Source organism: Schistocerca americana, chromosome 2 (assembly GCF_021461395.2).
Source record: "Schistocerca americana isolate TAMUIC-IGC-003095 chromosome 2, iqSchAmer2.1, whole genome shotgun sequence".
NCBI lineage: Eukaryota > Metazoa > Arthropoda > Insecta > Orthoptera > Acrididae > Schistocerca > Schistocerca americana.
Genome location: NC_060120.1, coordinates 186,067,214 through 186,091,981, shown reverse-complemented (window position 1 = coordinate 186,091,981; position 24,768 = coordinate 186,067,214).

Sequence of the window (24,768 nt, the reverse complement as noted above, 5' to 3'; positions counted from 1 at the left end):
AAAGCGGGAACGAAGAGAATCAAAGCATTTGAGATGTGGTGCTACCGAAGAATGAAAAAAATATGTGGATGAAAAGGTTAGGAATGAGGAGGTTCTCCGCAGGATCGGAGAGGAGAGGAACATATGGAAAACACTGACAAGAAGAAAGGACAGAATGACAGGACATTCGTTAAGACATCAGGGAATAACTCCCATGGTACTAGAGGGAGTTGTAGAGGGTAAAAGCTGCAGATAATTGAGGACGTACGTTGCAACTGCTACTCTGAGATGAAAAGAATGGCACAGCAGGGGAATTCGTGGTGGGCCCCATTAACGTCAGAAGACTGATGACTCAACAAAAAAATTAAAAAAAATAAAAATAAAAAAACCGCAGCTCAGGCAACTTTTCTTGAACGCAGTACTACACCTCAAAGAAATATGAATACATTTCCAATAAAGTCCCCGAGTCTCTCTAAACAGCACTCGGAACTTTGTACCAGTCGCTCAGTTCCTCGGCGACAGAAATCCACTCCTTGGTCACGAAGCCATCCGGAATCGCCGTGTGAGTGTTTTCATCTGTGACTGCTGCGAATCTGTTCCTCGATCGTAAGGACATTGTCGTCGACGTCGGTGGCATTCCTCCGCGATCATCATCGCACACCTCTCTGCGGCCTCGGTCAAATTGTAGGCACCATTTCACTATCACTGGATGCGACATTGCATTGGGTCGATACACAGCCAGAATTTCACGGATAGTCTGTGTGCAGGTTAGACGTTTTGACCACAAGAATGGCACTCTCCCCCGTAATTCAGCTTTGAAGAACATTTCCAGTTGCCGCATCATTTCACCCGCACAGTGTGATGCACCTGTTACCCGTACCACAGCAGAACTACAGGCTGGAGAAAAGTATGGGTATGCTGCAAGAAATGCATGCTTGAACATAAATGTAGATGCAAATCAAGCCTGCAAAAGCTGTGAGCCGTGGACGGCTCGCATTGATGCCGTTTGTTCTTTGGCATTTTGTCACAATCTTGTCTTATTTCTCCATTTTCTCCGTGAGTTACTACCATAACGAGTTGCTGACTTGCCTCCGTCAGTGGCAGCAGCAGCGCTTATCGATACTATTACTGCTGTACCATCTTTGGTGTGACCCCTATATTTCTGTGTGGTTGTGTGTGTGGCAGTTGGTCAGTTGGGACAGAGCAGTGAGGAAGTCTCCGCGGCGCGACGTCAGCCCGAGACCGCTGGCGGAGTGCACACGAGGTCGGATTGTGAGGCGCTAGCTGCGAGAGCTACAAAGTTCGTTGCCCACCGAACCTGGACCCTGAAGTAGAGTGATCAGTTAACCTGTTGTCAAACCTCAACTGCTGTGACATCTCTTTGTTAATTGCCGATTGTTGCTTCCTGGGCCGTTCCAGCTAGCAGCAACGTATGGTGTGTTGGGATTGGCGAAATTTTGCACCCGTCTTCCTGTATGGTCTTTAACTATAAAATTGGTTGTTACTTATCAGTGAAGTGCACCAGCGGTATTTTCTGCCTTGTGGCTGTTGACGCCCCATTTTGACTTAGTAGATAGTGTCGGAAGTTCCATGCGGCTTTTCGCGGATGATGCTGTAGTATACAGAGAAGTTGCTGCATTAGAAAATTGTAGCGAAATACAGGAAGATCTGCAGCGGATAGGCACTTGGTGCAGGGAGTGGCAACTGACCCTTAACATAGACAAATGTAATGTATTGCGAATACATAGAAAGAAGGATCCTTTATTGTATGATTATATGATAGCGGAACAAACACTGGTAGCAGTTACTTCAGTAAAATATCTGGGAGTATGCGTACGGAACGATTTGAAGTGGAATGATCATATAAAACTAATTGTTGGTAAGGCGGGTACCAGGTTGAGATTCATTGGGAGAGTGCTTAGAAAATGTAGTCCATCAACAAAGGAGGTGGCTTACAAAACACTCGTTCGACCTATACTTGAGTATTGCTCATCAGTGTGGGATCCGTACCAAGTCTGGTTGACGGAGGAGATAGAGAAGATCCAAAGAAGAGCGGCGCGTTTCGTCACTAGGTTATTTGGTAACCGTGATAGCGTTACGGAGATGTTTAATAAACTCAAGTGGCAGACTCTGCAAGAGAGGCGCTCTGCATCGCGGTGTAGCTTGCTCGCCAGGTTTCGAGAGGATGCGTTTCTGGATGAGGTATCGAATATATTGCTTCCCCCTACTTATACTTCCCGAGGAGATCACGAATGTAAAATTAGAGAGATTAGAGCGCGCACGGAGGCTTTCAGACAGTCGTTCTTCCCGCGAACCATACGCGACTGGAACAGGAAAGGGAGGTAATGACAGTGGCACGTAAGGTGCCCTCCGCCACACACCGTTGGGTGGCTTGCGGAGTATCAATGTAGATGTAGATGTAGATGTACCTCTCCTGGTCGTTAGCGTAGTTTTCCAGCAGTGTATTTGTCCTTGCCGTGTTGATGCTGTCAGGCACGGTGTGTAGTTCGACAGCCTTTTAGTTGTTGTTCATTTTTTTTTTTTCTTAGAGTGGTTATTGTGCTTTGCCTGTTTTTAGACGCCAATTTTGAAGACGTAGTGCTGCTGGTATCTTCGTCCTTGGCTGTACTTTCCGTTGCCGTGCTGTTGGTCGGGCAGAAGGGAATTGATTAGATTGTTGGTCGGTCCTTCAGCCGTCCCTGGGTTGGGCTGTCATCTGATTATTTAACCTTACTTTTGGCTGGCTGGCTCGACTCACGTTAGAGCTACCTCCTCAGGCCGACCCTTGAAACACTTTTGAGCACCACTGTTCTGTTGGTTTTAGATTGTGGTTTTCGTTTTAGTCTGAAGTACTATGCAAGACCTTCAGCTGTATATCAATTTACTTTGTTTTAATTTTAAAATAAGACCTTCAGCCGTCTTAAATTAAAATTTGGAAACTGATTTGTTTAAAACTAATTTTTATAAAAAAATTTTATCTGCAATTCTTGTTATCCAGATTCTAAGTCCTGAGTTGTTCAATGTCCAGTGAGTGGACTTCAGCCGTGCCTTTATGTGAAATGTTTTTAAAATAAGGCCTTCAGCCATCTTAAATTAAAATTTGAAAATTGGTTTGTTGAAAACTAATTTTTTTTTAAAAATTTTATCTGAATTTCTTGTTATCCAGGCCCTAAGTCCTGAGTTGTTCAATGTCTTGTGTGTGGCCTTCAGCCAAGTATTTATTTTCTCTTTTAAGGGCCATCAGCTATGTGTATTCTTTAAAGCAATTTTTATAACTTGTGTTCAGGCCTTCAGCCGTTCTTGTTTTTGGTCTGGTTTTGGGCCTTAAGCCCAGTAGGTATCGCAAGTTTTCTCAACTAGGCCTTCAGCCGTTTTGTTTTAATTTGATCCTTTTAAGGCAATGTGTAATTAAGTCGTTCTTAGGAAAATAAAGGTTTGTGTGTTTGTACTACTAAAAGTAACTCATTACGGCCCTTTTCCACAACCATAACCTGATCCGCTCTATCCTGCGAAACCAGATTACAAGCAGTGCTGTTGTATTTGACCAGGAACGACACATGTGCAATATCCTCAGTACGTTGCAAATATCAGCCGTGGTCAGAACAGTAGTCTTCCAGCACATACTCCGCTGTAGAGTGAAAAATCTCCTTCTGCGAACATCCCCCAGGCTGTGTGTAAGCCATGTCTCCGCAATATCCTTTCTTCCAGGAGTGCTAGTTCTGCAAGTTTCGCAGGAAAGCGTCTGTGAAATTTGGGAGGTAGATGATGAAATACTATCGCAGGTAAAACTGTGAGGACGCGTGATCAGAAGTCCTTGGGTAGCTCAGCTGATGTAGCACTTTCCCGCGAAAGGCAAAGGTCCCGAGTTCGACTCTCGGTACCGCACACAGTTTTAATCTGCCAGGAAGTTTCAGTAGTCTGTTTAGTTGTAAGTTCATCATGTAGGTGCTAAGTGAATTGGAACGTGGGTACATTGTCGTTGCTTGTATGTTGGGTGCTTCCCTGCCAAGGTAGCCGATGTGTTTCGGTGTTTCAAGAGGGACTATGACCAAGATTTACACTGAACACAGGGAAAGCGGAAAAACATCATCCACTAAGTCACAACGCGGACTGAAGTGTGCACTGAGTAAATGTGAAGGGGGGTCGCTGAAGAGGATTGTGACGAAACATTAGACATTAAAGGATGACGGCTGCAGAGGGCACTGCAAAAACCACGAAGGCAGCTCCACAACCAGGGAATTCCAGAGTGACGTCGATTTCAAAAACACCCATCACCTGTAGGCCGGCTCCTGTTGGTACCTGATGAGAGTGGTCAAAGGCACTGGGGCGCCTTGGATTTCGCCGCGGCCCGATAGGGGGACTCGAAGGTGTAACATGAGTCTTGCGCTCAAAGACCTCGTAAAAATAGCTAGACTGCCTGAAGGCGCAGCAGTCGTGGGATCTTTTGAACCTTCGGCCGGACACCATTGTGGTGGTAAGTGTCTGATACTCAGAAGAGTATTGTGTCCTGTAAGGACACAGACCAAACATATATTGAACTGTGCTTGTGTACAGTATGTTTTAGTCGTAGTTGTTTTGTCTACATATTTCAGTTCACGTGAAGAAAAATGGTGATCAGTTCCGCACCGTTTAATTGCAGAAATAAATTCGTGAAAGGAAGCAACAATACCCTTCTTAGAAACGTGGATATTTGCAGAAGTTTGTATCGAAATTCACTTGCCTGATAAATATGTCTGCAACGTGATGTTAATGTAATGAATGTGAGTTTATTTGCACGTTTCCCATTTCAGAACCACACCTTCTAGAAAAATTGTTAAATGCTGTTTGCAGCTTCTCGAGGGAAGTTGTTTCCTTGCGAACTATGTATATTGCAGAATTCTGAAAGATGGTGCTGTCCATCTTTCTTTCTTTTCCCGACCTGTGTACAGCAGAAGGTAAATTTTTTAATTAGACCATAGGAACTACCATATTTTATTTTAACTATAGAACTTTAAAGAGACTGAATGCAAGTCATAGGAATTTTCGCTCGCTACTTTAGTACCACAATGACCGCATTCGATTTGTCCGCTATTCGCCGTAGACCGCTTATTTGACTATAGGGCCTTACTTGCGTTAGAGCTCTTGTTTTGTACGCTGCCTGGTGTGTCAGAGGCTCCACGCATTTTAATGGACAGGGTTTGCCGGCTGTTTGTCGAGTTGTGGTGCACCGTGAGGAAACGTGTTATCTAACAGTCTTGTCCGGCAGTGTGTTGCGTTGCCTACGTTGGAGATTTCTGCCAGGCAAGTTTTAAACTTGACTGCAGGTTGCTGTGACACATTCACTGGTGAGTTACGGCCATCTCATCTACATAGCAGGTTTGTGTTGCATCTGGTGAGGTTCCATTATTCGTTTTGCTTTGTAGGAGACCCGTTCTGATTGTACTCTCCCTTGCCGCGCTTTGGGGATAGTAAGAGAGTTTCTGTTGAACATTATTTTAAGACGCTCTTTGTGTGGTGAATCCAGTTTGTATTTCGGTTAGTTTCTTGAAGTCTATTAACGTAAAGTACGAGCCAACTAGGCGTTAATGTTACGCAAAGTGGTAGCATTCATGCCTTCGGATTGTTAAAGTCCAGTGTACCGCCAAGCACGGCTTACCTAGTAATTATTCTTGGCACGCATTCCATGCTGTAATGTGCATTCAGTGGTTATGTTTTTTATGTGGGTAAGTGAATGGCCTGTGTGTAGCTTTCCTTTCAGTACACTGTAGTCAAGTGGCCCATTGGGGCTAGTGGTAGAGGAAGATAGGATAAATTGACGAAGAGTCGAACTTTAAGGTGACGATTTTACAGAGGGTGCTACGAGCACTATGGTATTGTTGCGGGGTCAGTAGGTCGAACCCGGGACTCCAGATGGCAGAGCTGAAGCCGGGATCCACCGCGCCGTATTTTTTCAGGAGGCTGAGCAAGTTCAAGAGCATCATTGGGTAGTGCAGAGTGATACAGCGGTATTCGGTTTTTTTTTTTGGTCATCAGTCTACTGACTGGTTTGATGCAGCCCGCCACGAATTCCTCTCCTGTGCTAACCTCTTCATCTCAGAGTAGCACTTGCAACCTACGTCCTCAATTATTTGCTTGACGTATTCCAATCTCTGTCTTCCTCTACAGTTTTTGCCCTCTACAGCTCCCTCTAGTACCATGGAAGTCACTCTCCCATGTCTTAGCAGATGTCCTATCATCCTGTCCCTTCTCCTTATCAGTGTTTCCCACATATTCCTTTCCTCTCCGATTCTGCATAGAACCTACTCATTCCTTACCTTATCAGTCCACCAAATTTTCAACATTCGTCTAAAGCACCACATCTCAAATGCTTCGATTCTCTTCTGTTCCGGTTTTCCCACAGTCCATGTTTCACTACCATACAATACTGTACTCCACACGTACATCCTCAGAAATTTATTCCTCAAATTAAGGCCGGTATTTGATATTAGTAGACTTCTCTTGGCCAGAAATGCCTTTTTTTGCCATAGCGAGTCTGCTTTTGATGTCCTCCTTGCTCCGTCCGTCATTGGTTATTTTACTGCGTGGGTAGCAGAATTCCTGAACTTCATTGACTTCGTGGCCATCAATCCTGATGTTAAGTTTCTCGCTGTTCTCATTTCTACTACTTCTCATTACCTTCGTCTTTCTCCGATTTACTCTCAAACCATACTGTGTACTCATTAGACTGTTCATTCCGTTCAGCAGATCATTTAATTCTTCTTCACTTTCACTCAGGATAGCAATGTCATCAGCGAATCGTATCATTGATATCCTTTCACCTTGTATTTTAATTCCACTCCTGAACCTTTCTTTTATTTCCAATCATTGCTTCCTCGATGTACAGGTTGAAGAGTAGGGGCGAAGGGCTACGGCCTTGTCTTACACCCATCTTAATACGAGCACTTCGTTCTTGATCGTCCACTCTTATTATTCCCTCTTGGTTGTTGTACATATTGTATATGACCCGTCTCTCCCTGTAGCTTACCCCTACTTTTTTCAGAATCTCGAACAGCTTGCACCATTTTATATTGTCGAACGCTTTTTCCAGGTCGACAAATCCTATGAAAGTGTCTTGATTTTTCTTTAGCCTTGCTTCCATTATTAGCCGTAACGTCAGAATTGCCTCTCTCGTCCCTTTCTTTTCATAAAGCCAAACTGATCTTCACCTAGCGCATTCTCAATTTTCTTTTCCATTCTTCTGTATATAATTTTTGTAAGCAGCTTCGATGCATGAGCTGTTAAGCTGATTGTGCGATAATTCTCGCACTTGTCAGCTCTTGCCGTCTTCGGAATATTGTGGATGATGCTTTTCCGAAAGTCAGATGGTATGTCGCCAGACTGATATATTCTACACACCAACGTGAATAGTCGTTTTGTTGCCACTTCCCCCAATGATTTTAGAAATTCTGATGGAATGTTATCTATCCCTTCTGCCTTATTTGACCGTAAGTCCTCCAAAGCTCTTTTAAATTCCGATTCTAATACTGGATCCCCTATCTCTTCTAAATCGACTCCTGTTTCTTCTTCTATCACATCAGACGAATATTCACCCTCATAGAGGCTTTCAATGTATTCTTTCCACCTATCTGCTCTCTATTCGGTAGCATTCGTATATTCCGATAGTTTACAGTACTTGATGGGCGAAGCGTAGTGTTGGCCTGTTGTCCCTCGAGTCCAGCTGGCTGAGCAGAGTCCTGGTATGCCTACGCAGCTGCTGCCGTCATCAAGGCTGCCCTGCTGGAAATCGGCCGCGCTCTTCTGGTCGCCACCAGCCGATGCATTGCGACTTGCGCCGCGCTGCTGCCCACGATTCCGGAGACTGCTACAGTCCCTGGTCCTCGCCACCCTCCACCCCGTTTGGCCTGCTCTGTCCGACCGTGGGACGAAAGTGGATGTACTGGTCACCCGTAGCCCTTGGACTGCTGCTGCTCCCAGGACAGGACCGGACTCGAACCCGCGCCCTCCTCGACGCCGTGCCGCAACTTGCCGCTATTGGTGCTGCCATCCGCCATCTCTGGCGCTGTCGCAGCGCTGCTGCGCCTCCTGCAGCGTGCGCCATGCCTGGACCCTGGTACGCCAAGTGAGAAGCGAACATGGCTTGTAGACTCGAGTAGAACCGAGCCCCTCCTGGACCTGCTGCAGACCGCTGTCACTGCCCTCCTTCAGGCAGACTGTGCGATCTCCACGTGCCGCTCCGTCCTGCCCCGGTGTTGTGTCCCCGGGGGCGGAATACAGCCCCAACAACTACATAGAAACAAAGTACAAGTTTATGAAGAATACTTATAACATTGCCCCCAGACTGGCCCCTATAAGCGTAGACCAGCACAGGTCTGTCCTGACGCTCGACTGACCTGGCACGCTCTGTCCCAAGCTAAAATTGCGTCTATTTATATTGGTGTCTCCCTCACATCTTACGTAGTGTCAGAGAGAGAGAAAGAAACTATGGCAGAGATAAATTCCAACACATCAGCCACTTATACGAGGGTTGTTTTTTAAGTAAGGGCCGTTCGCGCGTATAGTCCCGTAGTTCGCGCGGGCGCCGCAACAAGCCACCGCGCCACTTGCCGTCATCCTTCCCGTTCACACTGATGCAAGTTGCAGCTCTGTAGCTGACGTGTGCTACTTTATAATGTTTACGATTGTTGAATCGCCCGCCGCGTGTGAGATATGGTCAGTGATACGTTTTTTGACCGCGAGAAGCCTATCAGCTGCAGAAATTCATCGTCAGTTAACAGAAGTTTATGGCTTGAATGCAATGAGTGAAGGTAAAGTGCGTCAATGGGTTAGAGAGTTTAAAAATGGCCGTCAAAACGTCCATGACGAAGAACGCTCAGGCCGGCCCTCTGTGATCACTGATGATTTGGTGGCTGCAGTCGAAACAAAGATTCGTGAGGACAGAAGATTCACAATTTCCACTCTTTCTTTGGAATTTCCACAAGTTTCAAGATCGGTTTTGTACAAAATTGAAAACCTAAACTTTAAGAAACTGTGTTCTCGGTGGGTACCCAGACTCCTCACAGAGGACCACAAAGGGAAGAGATTTGCCACTTCATTGGACTTTTTGATTCGTTACGAGGAAGAAGGGGATGACTTGTTGAGTCAAATTGTCACTAGAGATGAAACATGGATATCCCATATCACTCCCGAAAGCAAGCGACAATCGATGGAATGGCGACACACAACATCACCCGTCAAGGTCAAAGCCAAACAGACGCTGTCAAAGCTCAAGATTATGGCAACTGTGTTCTGGGACCGGCGCGGTGTTTTGCTAGTGGACTTTATGCCACGAGCAACGACAATCAACTCAGATGCCTACTGTGCAACTCTAAAGAAGCTCTGCAGAGCAATTCAAAACAAAAGGCGCGGCATGCTTACAAAAGGAGTTTTGCTCCTGCACGATAACGCTAGGCCTCACACCTCTCAAAAGACTCGGGATTTGATTGATTCTTCTGGCTGGGAAGTTTTGGACCATCCACCATACAGCCCCGACCTTGCTCCTAGCGATTTTCACCTTTTCCGGTACCTGAAACATCATCTTGGCGGGCAGCACTTCAATGACGACGATGAAGTGAAAGCGGCCGTGAACTCTTGGCCGTCGGAGCAGGCGGCCGAATTCTTTGAAGAGGGAATTAAAAATTTAGTTGTACCGTATGACAAGTGCTTAAATAAACAAGGCAACTATGTAGAAAATAGGTAAAAGTGTGTAGAATCAGAAAATAAAAGTTTTTTTACAAAAGTATTTGTACCTTTTTTTAAAAATAAAAACGGCCCTTACTTAAAAAACAACCCTCGTAAATCGCCACTCTTGGCTCTGCCCTAGTGCCCCGCCACATACATAGCAATAACTTAAAGCAACGCTGCAGTTTTCTGCCTCGCTGTTGCTCCACTCAAAACAAATCGTGCGTGCAATACTGCCGTCACAGCTCCGCGCCCGTGAGTGCCATGTTTACCTTGCCTGGCCTGCTGGCTCTCTTCTGTTACCATACTTTGCCAGCGGCCCCAGATTTCATCGCCCAACCGCGCCTTCATTGAATTTTGATGAAATTTCTCTTTCCCTCGCCTAGGACTAATACTAGCGCAGCAGTACTGGTTCCTTAGCACGCTCTGCAGCTATGTCTGTCGAGCTAGACTTGTTTGGTCACTTTGTTTTGCTGAGAACAGAGGCTTCCAAGTGGACGCTGTTTTTGTAACAATTTTTCTTCCAGTTTAAATAAGTTTCATGTAAGAAATATTTTTGTATTAATTAATACTAGTTGATTCCTCTTAAGCCTCATAGATTTGCTGATGCATTAATACTGGTTTAATGAAATTATTCTGTATTGCTTTGTACATGTTTAAGTCTGTATTGAAAGTGTCGACTATGGTTAAGATGGCGAATTATCCAGAGGCTAAGATGGCGAATTCGTCATCTTACCCGCATCTCTCTGTTGCCATGCTTCTAATTCCTTTGTTGTCTTGTAGTCGTGTTACTTTGATCACAGGCTACGTAATAAACATGGAAAAGGGTAAGACAGATCGCCAGAAATCGAGTGCATCAATGAAAGAGGCAATGCATCATGTAAGAAACGGAAATTCTGTTAATGTAACCGCTAGGAAGTTCAACCTTCCTGAAACTACGTTACGTCGCTGTTTAAGAAAACATACTGGTGAAGTAAGCTCTGCTTCTTTCGTACCTAAATATATTTGAAAATCTCAATTTAAATTAATATTTTATCTGTTTACATTTCGTTAAAAGAAAAATTAAAATCATAGTATGAAGGCTTTCACGACCGGATGACATATCTTCTGGTAAACCTTGCGGGATGTAAGGTCGTGGTCCATGAAACTCTTCAGCTCCTAACGTTTCGTCCAGTGCTTCGCTGGACATCTTCAGAGGGGTGTTTCTCCTGCGGTGTCATTGTCATTTAATTTTTTGAAATCTCATTGTAGACCCAATAATTGTTTCAGAATATGCCACAAAATGCGAGTAGGTTTACAAAGACATTTAATGATGACCAGTTACAAGAAATGGAATGGTATGTCATGGATCTGGACAGAAGAGCTTCTGGAGTGTCAAGTACGCACTTCGCTCGAATTGTCTACGACTATGCTGAATTTAAGAATATAGAGCCCTGATCCAGCAAAGCTAAAAAGATGGAAAGGAAAGAGTTTATACAGAATTCCATGACACGGTTCAACGTTTCTTGACGTACACCAACCTGTTCATTTTTGGAACACAACCTACGACTAGCTTAGAGACAGACACTTTCTGCAAGCACGTACAGTGCAACTGTTACTGATTTGTTTGACTGATGGCGCTGCTAGGTGCTATACAATCTACTGCACTCCCCTGACGTCAGACCTCGTGAGTTCAACTTGCTTTCTAAACTGGAGGAAACACTTCACGGCATTCGCTTCAGAACTGCTACAAATTCGTCGGGCGATAGAACGCGCCGCTCGAACTGTCAACACAACTGGCATTGCTAAAAGTATCCTACAACTTCCATATCGCTGGCAATGGATGAGACACAATGCTGGCGACTACTCTGAAGGTCAGTAAAAGTTTGAAACACGTATCTATTTTATACGAGCTGTAAATAAATAGTTGCCAATATTGAAGTTCCAATCCTCGTAGTATGAAAGCTATCTCCTTTGTAGATTGATTGCATTTCCCTAACATTCTACCAGTAACCCGAAGGCTGCCACCTGCGTAACCCACGACTGAACCTATGTCATCGTTCCATTTCCAGCCCCTACTAAGTGATACAGGCAGATTTTTCTATGAATATAGAATCTAATGGAGAGGCCATCGGGTCCTGGGGCTTTTTTTCAGTTTCGGCGATTTCATCTGTTTCTCAACACCACTGACACTAAATCTACGTCTAAAGCTACATGTACTCTCAGTTAACCATTAACTGCCTAGCAGAGGGTCTATCAAACTACCTTCAGACTATTTCTCCAACGTTCCACTCTCGAATAGCGCGCGAACAGTTAAGCATTACCGTGTGAGCTCTCCTTACTCTTATTGTATTTTTGTTGTTGTTGTCGTCTTCAGTCCAGAGACTGGTTTGATGCAGCTCTCCATGCTACTCTATCCTGTGCAAACTTCTTCATCTCCCAGTACCTACTGCAATCTACATCCTTCTGAATCTGCTTAGTGTATTCATCTCTTGGTCTCCCTCTACGATTTTTACCCTCCACGCTGCCCTCCAATACTAAATTCGTGATCCCTTGATGCCTCAGAACATGTCCTATCAACTGATCCCTTCTTCTAGTCAAGTTGTGCCACAAATTTCTCTTCTCCTCAATTCTATTCAATACCTCCTCATTAGTTAGATGATATACCCATCTAATCTTCAGCATTCTTCTGTAGCACAACATTTAGTAAGCTTCTATTCTCTTATCGTCCAAGTTTCACTTACATACGAGGCTACACTCCATACAAATACTTTCAGGAAAGTCTTCCTGACACTTAAGTCTACACTCGATATTAAGAAATTTCTCTTCTTCAGAAACGCTTTCCTTGCCATTGCCAGTCTGCATTTTATATCCTCTCTACTTCGACCATCGTCAGTTATTTTGCTCCCCGAATAGCAGAACTTGTCTACTACTTTAAGTGTCTCATTTCCTAATATAATTCCCTTAGCATCATTTGATTCAATTCGACTACATTCCATTATCCTCGTTTTGCTTTTGTTGATGTTCATCTTATAACCTCCTTTGAAGACACCGTCCATTCCGTTCAACTGCTCTTCCAGATAATTTGCTGTCTCTGACAGAATTACAATGTCGTCAAAGTTTTTATTTTTTCTCCGTGGATTTTAATCCCTACTCCAAATTTTTCTTTTGTATCTTCTACTGCTTGCTCAGTATACAGATTGAATAACTTCGGGGATAGGCAATAACCCTGTCTCACTCTCTTCCCAACCACTGCTTCCCTTTCATGCCCTTCAACTCTTATAACTGATATCTGGTTCCTGTACAAATTATAAATAGCCTTTTTGTCCCTGTATTTGACCCCTGACATCTTCAGAATTTGAACGAGAGTATTCCAGTCAACATTTTGAAAAGCTTTCTCTAAGTCTACAAATGCTAGAAACGTAGGTTTGCATTTCCTTAAGCTGTCTTCTAAGATAAGTCGTAATGTTAGTATTGCCTCATGTGTTCCAACATCCAAACTGATCTTCCCCGAGGTCGGCATCTACTAGTTTTTCCATTCGTCTGTAAAGAATTCGTGTTAGTAGTTTGCAGCCGTGACTTGTTAAACTGATAGTTCGGTAATTTTCACACTTGTCAACACCTGCTTTCTTTGGGATTGGAATTATTATATTCTTCTTGAAGTCTGAGGGTATTTCACCTGTCTCATACATCTTGCTCACCAGATGATAGAGTTTTGTCAGGGCTGGCTCTCCCAAGGCTATCTGTAGTTCTAATAGAATGTTGTCTACTCTGCTGGCCACCGTAAATGCAACACCCTGAAGGAAGCATCCGAATCAAGTGAAATTTACACCATGGGTTTGCAGTGATGAGATATGCAACTGATTAGAATTTAAGCGCAGACGCACATCACGCGCGCCTGTGGCGCCACCTCATAGCGCCATTTAAGGCTAGGCGATTTCGACGAGTGTACGTTCGGCACGTGTGTTTATCTTGTAGTTGTTTCACAAGACGATCAGTTATGCCTCGTAGACAACAGCGAACATCGTTTGATCAAGTATCCGAGTTCGACAGAGGAAGGATAGTGGCTTACCGAGATTGTGGATTATCATACAGAGAAATCGCTAGTTGTGTTGGACGAAACCAAACAAATGTAATGCGGATATGTGACCGTTGGATGCAGGAGGGTACGACGGACCGACGTGGTCGATCGCATTCACCTCGGTGCACCACTGCACGTGCTGATAGGCAAACTGTGCGCATGGCAGTGACGGATCGCTCAGTGACATCCCGAACCATAGCACAGCACATTGCGTCTGTAACGCGTCATCCAGTGTCTGAGCGTACCATTCGACGCCGTTTACAGCAGAGTGGTCTGTCCGCAAGACGTCCATTGCTTCGTCTACCATTGACGCAGAACCACAGACGTCTCCGTCGCCAATGGTGTGATGACAGACGGATGTGGACGGCAGAATGGAATGACGTTGTCTTTACTGACTAGGCACGCTTCTGTCTGCAGCACAACGATGGTCGGATTCGAGTGTGGAGACACCGTGGAGAGAGGATGCTGGACAGCTGCATTATGCACCGCCACACTGGTCTTGCACCGGGTATTGTGGTATGGGGCGGTATTGGATATTACTCTCGCACGCCTCTAGTACGCATTGCCGGTACTTTAAATAGCCGGCGCTACATATCCGAGGTGCTGGAGCCAGTTGTCCTTCCTTACCTTCAGGGCTCGGCCACAGCCATATTTCAACAGGATAATGCGCGACCACACGTGGCACGCATTGTCCGAAGGTTCTTCGTCAATAACCAGATTGAAGCGCTTCCCTGGCCGGCTCGCTCTCCGGATCTTTCGCCGATAGAAAACATATGGTCCATGGTTGCTCAGCGAGTGACCCAGATTACATCCCCAGCTGCCACACCAGATGATCTTTGGAAACGTGTGGAAGCTGCTTGGGCTGCTGTACCCCAGGAACACATCCAACGTCTCTTTGACTCAATGCCGAGACGTGTGGCAGCGGTGATCTCCAACAATGGCGGCTACTCTGGCTACTGATTCTGGCAGGAACCACATGTCACAGACGTCTGTAAACGTAATCATTTGATACTTGGTCAACATGTTATCTAGAAAATAAATTTTGTTGTGCTACCTCTTGTCTTTCTTGGTGTTGCATTTACGGTGGCCAGCAGTGTATTACCGGGGCCTTGTTTCGACTTAGGTGTTTCAGTGCTCTGTCAAACTTTTCACGCAGTATCGTTGTATTATAATGATAAGTTCAGCCTTTGTAATGGGCGCAAACAAAATATTTTCGTATTCAGAGGAGAAAGTTGGTGACTGAAATTTTGTGAAAAGAAAACGCCGTTGTTTTAATGATTGACACCCCAACCAGTGTATAATACAGTGACACTCTCTCCCTCATTTCGCTGAAATACAAAACGAGCTGCCCATCTCTGAACGTTTCCGATGTCCTCCGTCAGTATTACCTCACACGGATCCCTTACCGCACAGCAATGCTTCAAAAGAGGATGGACACGCGTAGTTTAGGCAGTGTCTGTAGTAGACCTGTATCATGTAATTGATCCGCATTGTATCACAGCCTTTGTTTTGCTTTCCCCACAATACCTATGTGAACTTTCCAATTTAAGTTGTTCGTAAGTATTGGAATCTCCGAGTGTTTATTTGAACTGACAGCCTTCAGGTTTTGTATTTTTTATTGTATTACCAAAATTGAAATGGTTTCCTTTGTTACGGATTCGATGACTTCATACTTATTATTGTTTAGAATCGGTTGCCATATTTTGCGCCTTACAGATATCTTGTCTGCATCAGTTTTCACTCGGGTTAATCATCAGATGACTTTCCTGAATGGTAAATGACAACATCATTTGCAAACAGTCTAAGAGGGCTGCTCATATTGTGTGCTAATGGTTTATATAGATTAAAATAGCAGAGGGCTTCTAACACTTCCTTGGGGAACCCCAGATATCACTTCTGTTTTACCCGGTGACCTTCCGTCAATTACTGTGAATTTGGTGTTTCGGGAAGAAAAATCACAGATCTACTTGGATGATACTCCACAGGCACGCAATTCGATTAGAAGTGGTTTGTGAGGAACAGTGTCAGAAGCCTTCTGGAAATATAAAAATATAGAATCAATTTGACGTCCCCTGTCGAGAACATTAATTACTTCGTGAGAATAAAGAGCTAATTGTGTTTCACTAGAACGATATTTTCTGAATTCGTGCCGGCTATTCGTCAATAAATCATTTTCTTCGGGGTGATTCGTAGTGTTGGAGCACAGTATATGTTCCAAAATCCTGCTGCAAATTGATGTTAGTGATACAGGTCTGCAATTCAGCGGATTACTGCTGTTTTCTTTCTTGAGTATTGGTATGGCCTGTAAAAATTTTCAGTCTTTACGTTCGGATTTTCCGTCGGGCGATCGCTTGTAAATGATTCTAGTTATGGAGCTGTTATATAGGACTAGAGGACTTGCCTTCATTACATGATTTAAGCTGCCTTGCTACAGCGAAGATCTACTTCTAAGACATTCATGTTGGCAAATTTTCTTGATTCAGATTCTGGAATATTTCAGAAAGCCGTGTTTAATAACTTCGCTCTAGCGGCACTATTATCTGTAATATTACCATCGATATCGCGCAGTTAAAGTATTGTCGTGTCGCTGGTGTACTTTACATGTAACTAGGATCTCTTCAGACATTTTTCCACATTCATTTTACAAGATTTAATGCACAATCTCAAAACAGAGTTCAGTGTTACAGCACGCAGTTCAATTTTCTTATTGGTCACGAGGGAGCTTACCAAAGTTTCCCACATTCCCATTGTTACTTTGGTTGAAGTCCTTTGGAAGATATTGCTGGTTTTCATTAAGCTTTTGCTCGATCTCAGTCTATGGACGGGTGTTATATAATCGTGTAATGGATGGCTGTGTTAGGTAACCATGTTTGTTCTTTCTACATTGGCAGCAACCTCACAATGGATGCCTTGGGGAACAATAAGTGCCAGGTGATGCAAGTAGTGGCCTGGGGTGTGTTGACCTCAAGACTAGGTGGTGGCGGAGCTGTTGTTCGTGTTTGTCAGGAAGACGTCTGGCTCTCCCGCCTACTCGTTGTGGGTACAATGTGTTTGCAGGGCGCCGGCCGCTGTGGTCGAGCGGTTCTAGGCGCTTCAGTCCAGAACCACGCGGCTGCTACGGTCGCAAGTTCGAACTCTGCCTCGGGCATGGATATGTGTGATGTCCTTAGGTTAGTTAGGTTTAAGTAGTTCTAAGTCTAGGGGGCTGATGACCTCAGATGTTAAGTCCCATAGTGCTTAAGAGCCATTTGAACCTTTTTTTTTTCCGGGACTGCAGGAATCCATCGGAGGTGAAGAGGGTTGCAGCAAGACATACTGCGTTCAGCAAAGTTCTGTATTCTTCATCACCTAGATCACATACAGCAGTGAACCTTTGTCTGGTGGCACAGTCCTCTATCAACACTCATGTCTTCGTACTGGTGTACCGGCGTCGAGCGTCCCTGAGGGTTTGCACGCTGTGGGGAACTAACCCACTGACAAAGCGCTGCCATGAGGACCATCGGATCTGCTAATCACGGATTTTGATGAGTCTTAGTTGCGATACAGAGACACCTGTCCTGAGTACGTATCTAGCGGCTTTTCATGTGACGGCCCCTAGTGGCCGAGAAATCGATGTTGAAGTTTTATACGTGTCAGCTACACCCGTGACGTTAGGCATATTTCCACGCAGAGAGCGTGGAGCAGTGACAAAGCTTTACGGTTACCACGCTGACGGTATGGGCTAAAATCTTGCCAATATCCATTTTTTTAAATTTTCAATTTCATCGTACAGAGTCTCATTTAACACACTCATTCAAAAGAAAATCGCAACACCAATCATATAGTAATGTTGTTGTTGTTGTTGTTGTCTTCAGTCCTGAGACTGGTTTGATGCAGCTCTCCATGCTACTCTATCCTGTGCAAGCTTCTTCACCTCCCAGTACTTACTGCAGCCTACATCCTTCTGAATCTGCTTAGTGTATTCATCTCTTGGTCTCCCTCTATGATTTTTACCCTCCACGCTGCCCTCCAGCGTGGTGATCCCTTGATGATTCAGAACATGTCCTACCAACCGATCCCTTCTTCTGGTCAAGTTGTGCCACAAACTTCTCTTCTCCCCAATTCTATTCAATAACTACTCATTAGTTATGTTATCCACGCATCTAATCTTCAGCATTCTTCTGTAGCACCACATTTCGAAAGCTTCTATTCTCTTCTTGTAATTTATCGTCCATGTTTTACTCCCATACATGGCTACACTCCATACAATGTATAGTAACGAAATTTCTGGAATACATTTGGCTAGGTAACATATTTACGAGGTGCGACAATAAAGTATTGAGACTGACGTGAAAAGAAAAATTATTGGTTACCGTTTTAGTCAGTTTAGTGTTGTCTCCTTCAAAAGTAGTTCCCTTCTGATTGCGCACACTTTTTCCAGCGCTTCTGTCATTGATGGTAACATTTCTGGAACTCATCTTCTGTAATATCCTCCAAGACCTTCGTCACAGCTTTTTGGACAACTTGTGTTGTTTGAAAATGGTGTCCCTTGGCAGACGTTTTGACTCTTGGAAACAGCAAAAAGTCGCACCTAGCGATATCTGGTGAATAAGGTGGCTGTGGTAGTACTGAAAATTTGTTTTGAGGTTAAAAATTGCTGTACTGACAGAGCAGTATGGGATGGCGCATTATCGTGATGCAGAATCCAATTATCAGCAATGTTGGCACGGACGCGAAGATCTCTTTTACAAAGTCTTTCTAAAATTTCTTTGTAGTAACATTGGTTAACTATTTGTCCAGGAGGCACCAACTCTTTATGAATAATTCCCTTGGAATCAAAGAAGCACACAAGCATGCATTTCACTTTTGACTTTGACATGCGAGCTTTTTTTGGTCTGGGTGCACCATTGTGCACCATTGCAAACTTTGGCGTTTTGTCTCTGGATCGTACAGGAAAAAATCAACTTTCATCGCCGGTGATAACACAATTCTGGATTGATTTCCGTTTGCTCTAACAGATCGGCTGCGACATTTTTCGGCGTTTCTCGCTGTTGTGGTGTGAGATCTTTGGAGACCATTTTTGCACAAATCTTTCTCATACCAACATCTTCAGTTATTATTAGACGAATCGTTTCTCGAATGATGTTTAGTTCTTCTGAAATCATTTTCATGGATAATCTTCGATCAGATCGTACGAGTTCACGCACCCTGGCCAAGTTGACATCCGTCCGTAAGGTTGATGGTCGTCCACTGCGGTCTTCACCTTCAACATTCGTTCTGCCTTCACTAAACATTTTATGCCAACGAAAAACCGGAGCTCATGACATAACCTCCTCTCGAAAAGCCCTCTGAAGCTTACCGTAAGTTGTCGTCGCGTTTTCACCCAATTTAACCCAAAAAGAAATGGCATACCCTCGCGCAATATTATGCGGTTCCATTTCCGTGACAAGAGACACAAACACGTGTTTACGTATTATAGTACAAGTCACGACTGAGTAGTTGTATCGATGTGCCGCTTGGACTAGAAGCAGCTTATAGACCAAGGTCAAAGATATTGTGCCTATGCAAGCCTGCAGGGTTGCCACATCTTGCAAAGAAAATCAGTTTCATTATTTTATTGTCGCACCTCGTAAGTGATCAACACTGCAAGATGACAGATTAATGTAAGCGTTAGGTAGGCCATTGCAAATGCGAAATACTGGTATATTAATAATCGGTGTAACTGCTACAACGTTCAATCAAAGCATTTAAATACGCATTCATTGTGTCGCACAGGTCCCGGATGTCGGTTTGTGAGAAGGAATTCCATGGCTGTTGCACTTGGTCGGTCAATACAGGAGTGGTTAATGCTCTCTATGGATGACGCTGGAGCCGTCCTCCGATGATGTACCATGCTCGATTGGAGATAGACCTGGTGATCTAGCAGGCGAAGGCAACACTCGACACTCCGTAGAGCATGTTGAGTTACAACAGCGGTATGTGGGCGAGCGTTATTCTGTTAGACAGCGCCACCTGGAATGCTATTCGTGAATGGTCGCACAACTGGCCGAATCACCATAAATTTGCAGTCAGGGTGCATGGGATAGTCTTGAGAGAGCTCCTGCTGTCATAAGAAATCGCACCCCAGGCCATAATTCCTGCTCTAGGTCTTGTGTGTCTAACACCCAGACGGGTGGTTGCCGGCCATCAACTGACCTCCTTTCAACCAAGACATGAGACAGAACCAACTTTCGTCAGAAAACACAATAGACCTCGACCGCTGTAATCGCAAGTGGCGGTAGTTTGGGATCAGTGGAATGCACGGATAGGGCTTCTGGTTTCGAGCTGTCCTCGAAGTAACCGATTTGTAACAGTTTGTTGTGCCAAAGTGGTGCTAACTGCTGCTCAGATTCCTGCTGCAGATACGAGGCGCCAGATCTACACGCCGAACACGATATTCTTTCTTGTTGGTAGTGCCACGTGGTCGCCTGGAGCCCGGTCTTTCTTCTACCGTGTATTCTCATGACCACTGCCGCGAACTATAATGTACTGTGGCTACGTTGCTTCCAAGTCTTCTGCAACATCGTAGATAGAGCATCCAGCTTCTTGTAGTCCTATTACATGACCTCGTTCAAACTCAGTTAGATGCTGATAATGGCGTCTTTGTTGCCTTAAACGAATACTTGACTAACATCAACTCGCCACGTCCAATGTCGAAGTTAACTACCGCTCAGGAGCTTTATAGCATGTATTTAGAACAGTTCTGATTTGCGTCCTCTTAGTGGCCATTCTGATGCGACTGGCGTGAAATTTGAATATGCATCGTCTTGCAGCTGCAGGAACGTACCTATCAGCTTTCTCTCGCTGGTTGTTGGTGTTGCGATTTTTTCCGACAGTGTGGTATATGTGACGCAAAACTCTTCAAAAATAGTCATAATCACCATTCATTAATACGACAATCATTACAGCAAACTTTCCGGTGTATTCCGTTTGTTACAAAATAGATTATGAAATGTACGTGAAATATCTTCCAAAGCAGTTCGATGCAACTATCAAAAATTCTCTAGAAACTCGACTGAAGCTTCCTGAGTGTTATTTGTGGTTTCCAGTGTCAATGTTACGGCAGTGCTGCTTGTAAGTCAAGGTGCGATCAAGTGTGACATGTAAGTATTTCGAATATGGTGTAGTATCATATCGTACTCCCTGGCATTGAGTTTACGAAGCATCCGCTTTTGTTTAGTGAATAGCACACAAATGAGTTAATCTAGGTTTGGGCGAAGTTGACTGTCATTGTAAAAAATACTCATCGTCTTCAAAGTTTATGTCAGGTGTACTTCCACTTCTTCAAAAGACTTAGCCTGAGTTACCGAAGGCAGAGCATCTTCCTAAAGAAGACTCCTGGTGTGCTTTAGGAGTGGCTAATTATTGTAAAGAACAGGGCCATTATGCTTCGTGGTGACATCCATTTTTCACACATCGCCATCGACAGCGTTGTCCCTGAAACTCTATGCAGAACCTTCTGTTTCCGCGTGATTCTTCAACGCGTTTAGTGAAACCGTTGTTCTTGATAAGCACACAGAACATTTTTTCGTTACCATACGGACACTGACAGGATACTAAGCAGCTTTCAGGTCGATGAAGTCTGCATTCGTAATATTCTGTATTTCGAAACCCATGCTATACACCAGAAGGAAACGATTAATTTATTAAAGAATAATGTAGGTAGCTTGGTATTTCAAGTGCTCAAGGGGAATGAACTGATTAGAGGTGGAGCTACTAGAAATGAAGGAAATGACAGTACAAGGATTTGTGAAGAAATCAGCTGTCCGTTTTGCGAAAGACTTAGTGCTACACTCTCCTTAGCCGAGTTAGGGAAAAAAAAGCATTAAAGGCTAATCCGGGATTGAAGCCCGCTTGCGTTGGTATCTAACGGTAACTGCTTAGCATTGGGCTATGCATGGCTCTGCTTAACAAGAATAACAGCTCGATGCCGTCATAGCGTCGAGCTGCGCACGTCTGCTTTCATTCCCCACAGGTAATTCCCTGCTAATACTACCTTGTAGCTGTGATCCTGCAGTCAAATAGTCTATGCACTGACTAGAGTTGCGAACTAATAAAATACACCCAAAAACAAGATAAAAGATAAATGAATAATTTAATAAAAGGGATTCTATTCTAACGTCTGTAATTGGTGTAGACGACAGAGAATTAGGTTGAATAACGTTTTTCAAGAAAGGACATCGCAAATAAACGGAAAGTGGTCCTACGTTATTCAGTTGAAATACAGACAGCAAATATCCTCATTAGTGCAGTTAAGTTACGTTGAGAACGTTACTAGAATAGTAGCAAATTCCTCAAACTAAACATTCATCAAAGGTACAAGAAAGCTGTCCATTAGGCAATCACAGTACACGAAATATTCTCCAGCTAAAAATACACTACTGGCCATTAAAATTGCTACACCACGAAGATGGCGTGCTACAGGCGCAAAATTTAACCGACGGGAAGAAGATGCTGTGATATGCAAATGATTAGCTTTTCAGAGCATTCACACAAGGTTGGCGCCGGTGGAGACACCTACAACGTACTGGCATGAGGAAAGTTTCCAACCGATTTCTCATACACAAACAGCAGTTGACCGGCGTTGCCTGGTGAAACGTTGTTGTGATGCCTCGTGTAAGGAGGAGACATGCGTACCATATCGTTTCCGACTTTGATAAAGGTCGGATTGTAGCCTATCGCGATTGCGGTTTACCGTATCGCGACATTGCTGCTCGCGTTGGTCGAGATCCAATGTCTGTTAGCAGAACATGGAATCCGTGGGTTCAGGAGGGTAATACAGAACGCCGTGCTGGATCCCAATGGCCTCGTATCACTAGCTGTCGAGAGGACAGACATCTTATCCGCAGGGCTGTAACGGATCGTGCAGCCACGTCTCGATCCCTGAGTCAACAGAAGTGGACGTTTGCAAGACAACAACAGTTCGACGACGTTTGCAGCAGCATGGACTATCAGCTCGGAGACCATGGCTGTGGTTACCCTTGACGCTGCATCACAGACGGGAGCGCCTGCGATGGTGTACTCAACGACGAACCTGGGTGCACGAATGGCAAAACGTCATTTCTTCGGATGAATCCAGGTTCTGTTTACAGCATCATGATGGTCTCATCCCTGTTTGGACACATCGCCGTGAACGCACATTGGAAGCGTGTATTCGTCATCGCCATACTGGCGTATCACCGGGCGTGATGGTACGGGGTGCCATTGGTTACACGTCTAGGTCACCTCTTGTTCGCATTGACGGCACTTTGAACAGTGGACGTCACATTTCAGATGTGTTACGACTCGTGGCTCTACCCTTCATTCGATCCCTGCGAAACCCTACATTTCAGCAGGATAACGCACGACCGTATGTTGCAGGTCCTGTATGGGGCTTTCTGGATACAGAAAATGTACGACTGCTGCCCTGGCCAGCACATTCTCTAGATCTCTCACCAATTGAAAACGTATGGTCAATGGTGGCCGAGCAACTGGCTCGTCACAATACGCCAGTCACTACTCTTGATGAACTGTGGTATAGTGTTGAAGCTGCACTGGCAGCTGTACCTGTACACCCCATCCAAGCTCTGTTTGACTCAATGCCCAGGCGTATCAAGGTCGTTATTACTGCCAGAATTGGTTTTTCTTGGTACTGATTTCTTACGATCTATGCACTCAAATTGCGTGAAAATGTAATCACATGTCAGTTCTAGTATAATATATTTGTCCAATGAATACCCATCACATGTCAGTTCTAGTATAATATATTTGTCCAATGAATACCCGTTTATCATTTGCATTTAATCTTGGTGTAGCAATTTTAATGACCAGTAGTGTAGTTCAGAGTTGAACATAACAACTCACAAATTAACACAAGTGATACAAATAATAGTAACTCATACTCGGTCTGTTCTCAGTTTCGCAAATCAAGAGGAAATAGATTCCTACTCTGGAGCACGCTCAGACCTCTATAATTATAAAGTACCTTCAGGAGTACAGTATGATAGCGGCCGTTCTCCGTCCAGAGTGAAACACCTCCACGACCGAATCACGCTCGTTGCCACAGGCAGGTCTGCTTTCTTCCAGCACTCGACGTAAAGTGTGCAGAATCGCTCCCTTGAGCTCTTCACCCTAGAAGTACCAGTATCCACTTTGACTCCAGCATTGTTCCGCCCCTGTCTAATTATCATTGGCTGAAGGCCCTCCCAACCAAAAATACATCGTTCTCAAGTTGTACAAACATTATTTGATTCAACATGACCACTCCTTGGACTAAAAATGGTTCAAATGGCTCTGAGCACTATCGGACTTAACATCTGAGGTCATCACTCCCCTAGAACTTAGAACTACTTAAACCTAACCTAAGGACATCACACACATCCATGCCCGAGGCAGGATTCGAACCTGAGACCGTAGCGGTCGCGCGGTTCCAGACTGAAACGCCTAGAACCTCTCGGCCACTGGGGCCGGCCATGGACTAAAATTTTACAATAACATTTAAATAAAGAAATGCCATAAACATTCGATTACACTCAGATAATTTACAATAACTGTAAATAATAAGCCGGCCGTAGTGGCCGAGCGGTTCTAGGGGATTCAGTCTGGAACCGCGCGACTGCTACGGTCGCAGGATCGAATTCTGCTTCGGGCATGGATGTGTATGATGTCCTTAGTTAGTTAGGTTTAAGTAGTTCTAAGTTCTACGGGACTGATGACCTCCGATGTTAAGTCCCATAGTGCTCAGAGCCATTTTTGTAAATAATAGTTCATAAGTAAATAAACCAGTATTCTTGCGCAAGTGCGCTCACGTTAAATGACAACAGACTATGTCTAAATATTATTTTAAAAACTTTTTACGCCTTCTTAACTGAAACATCATTTGGTTCTCTTTTCAACTGTGGTGTCCGCTAACAATGCGACTGACCAATTTTAAACCAACACAGCTTTTTAATAGCACTTGCGATCAACATTTAAATAATAAATTGTTCAGTACATAAATGCACAAGTACGACAAAATATGAGGTCCTGATGCCGTG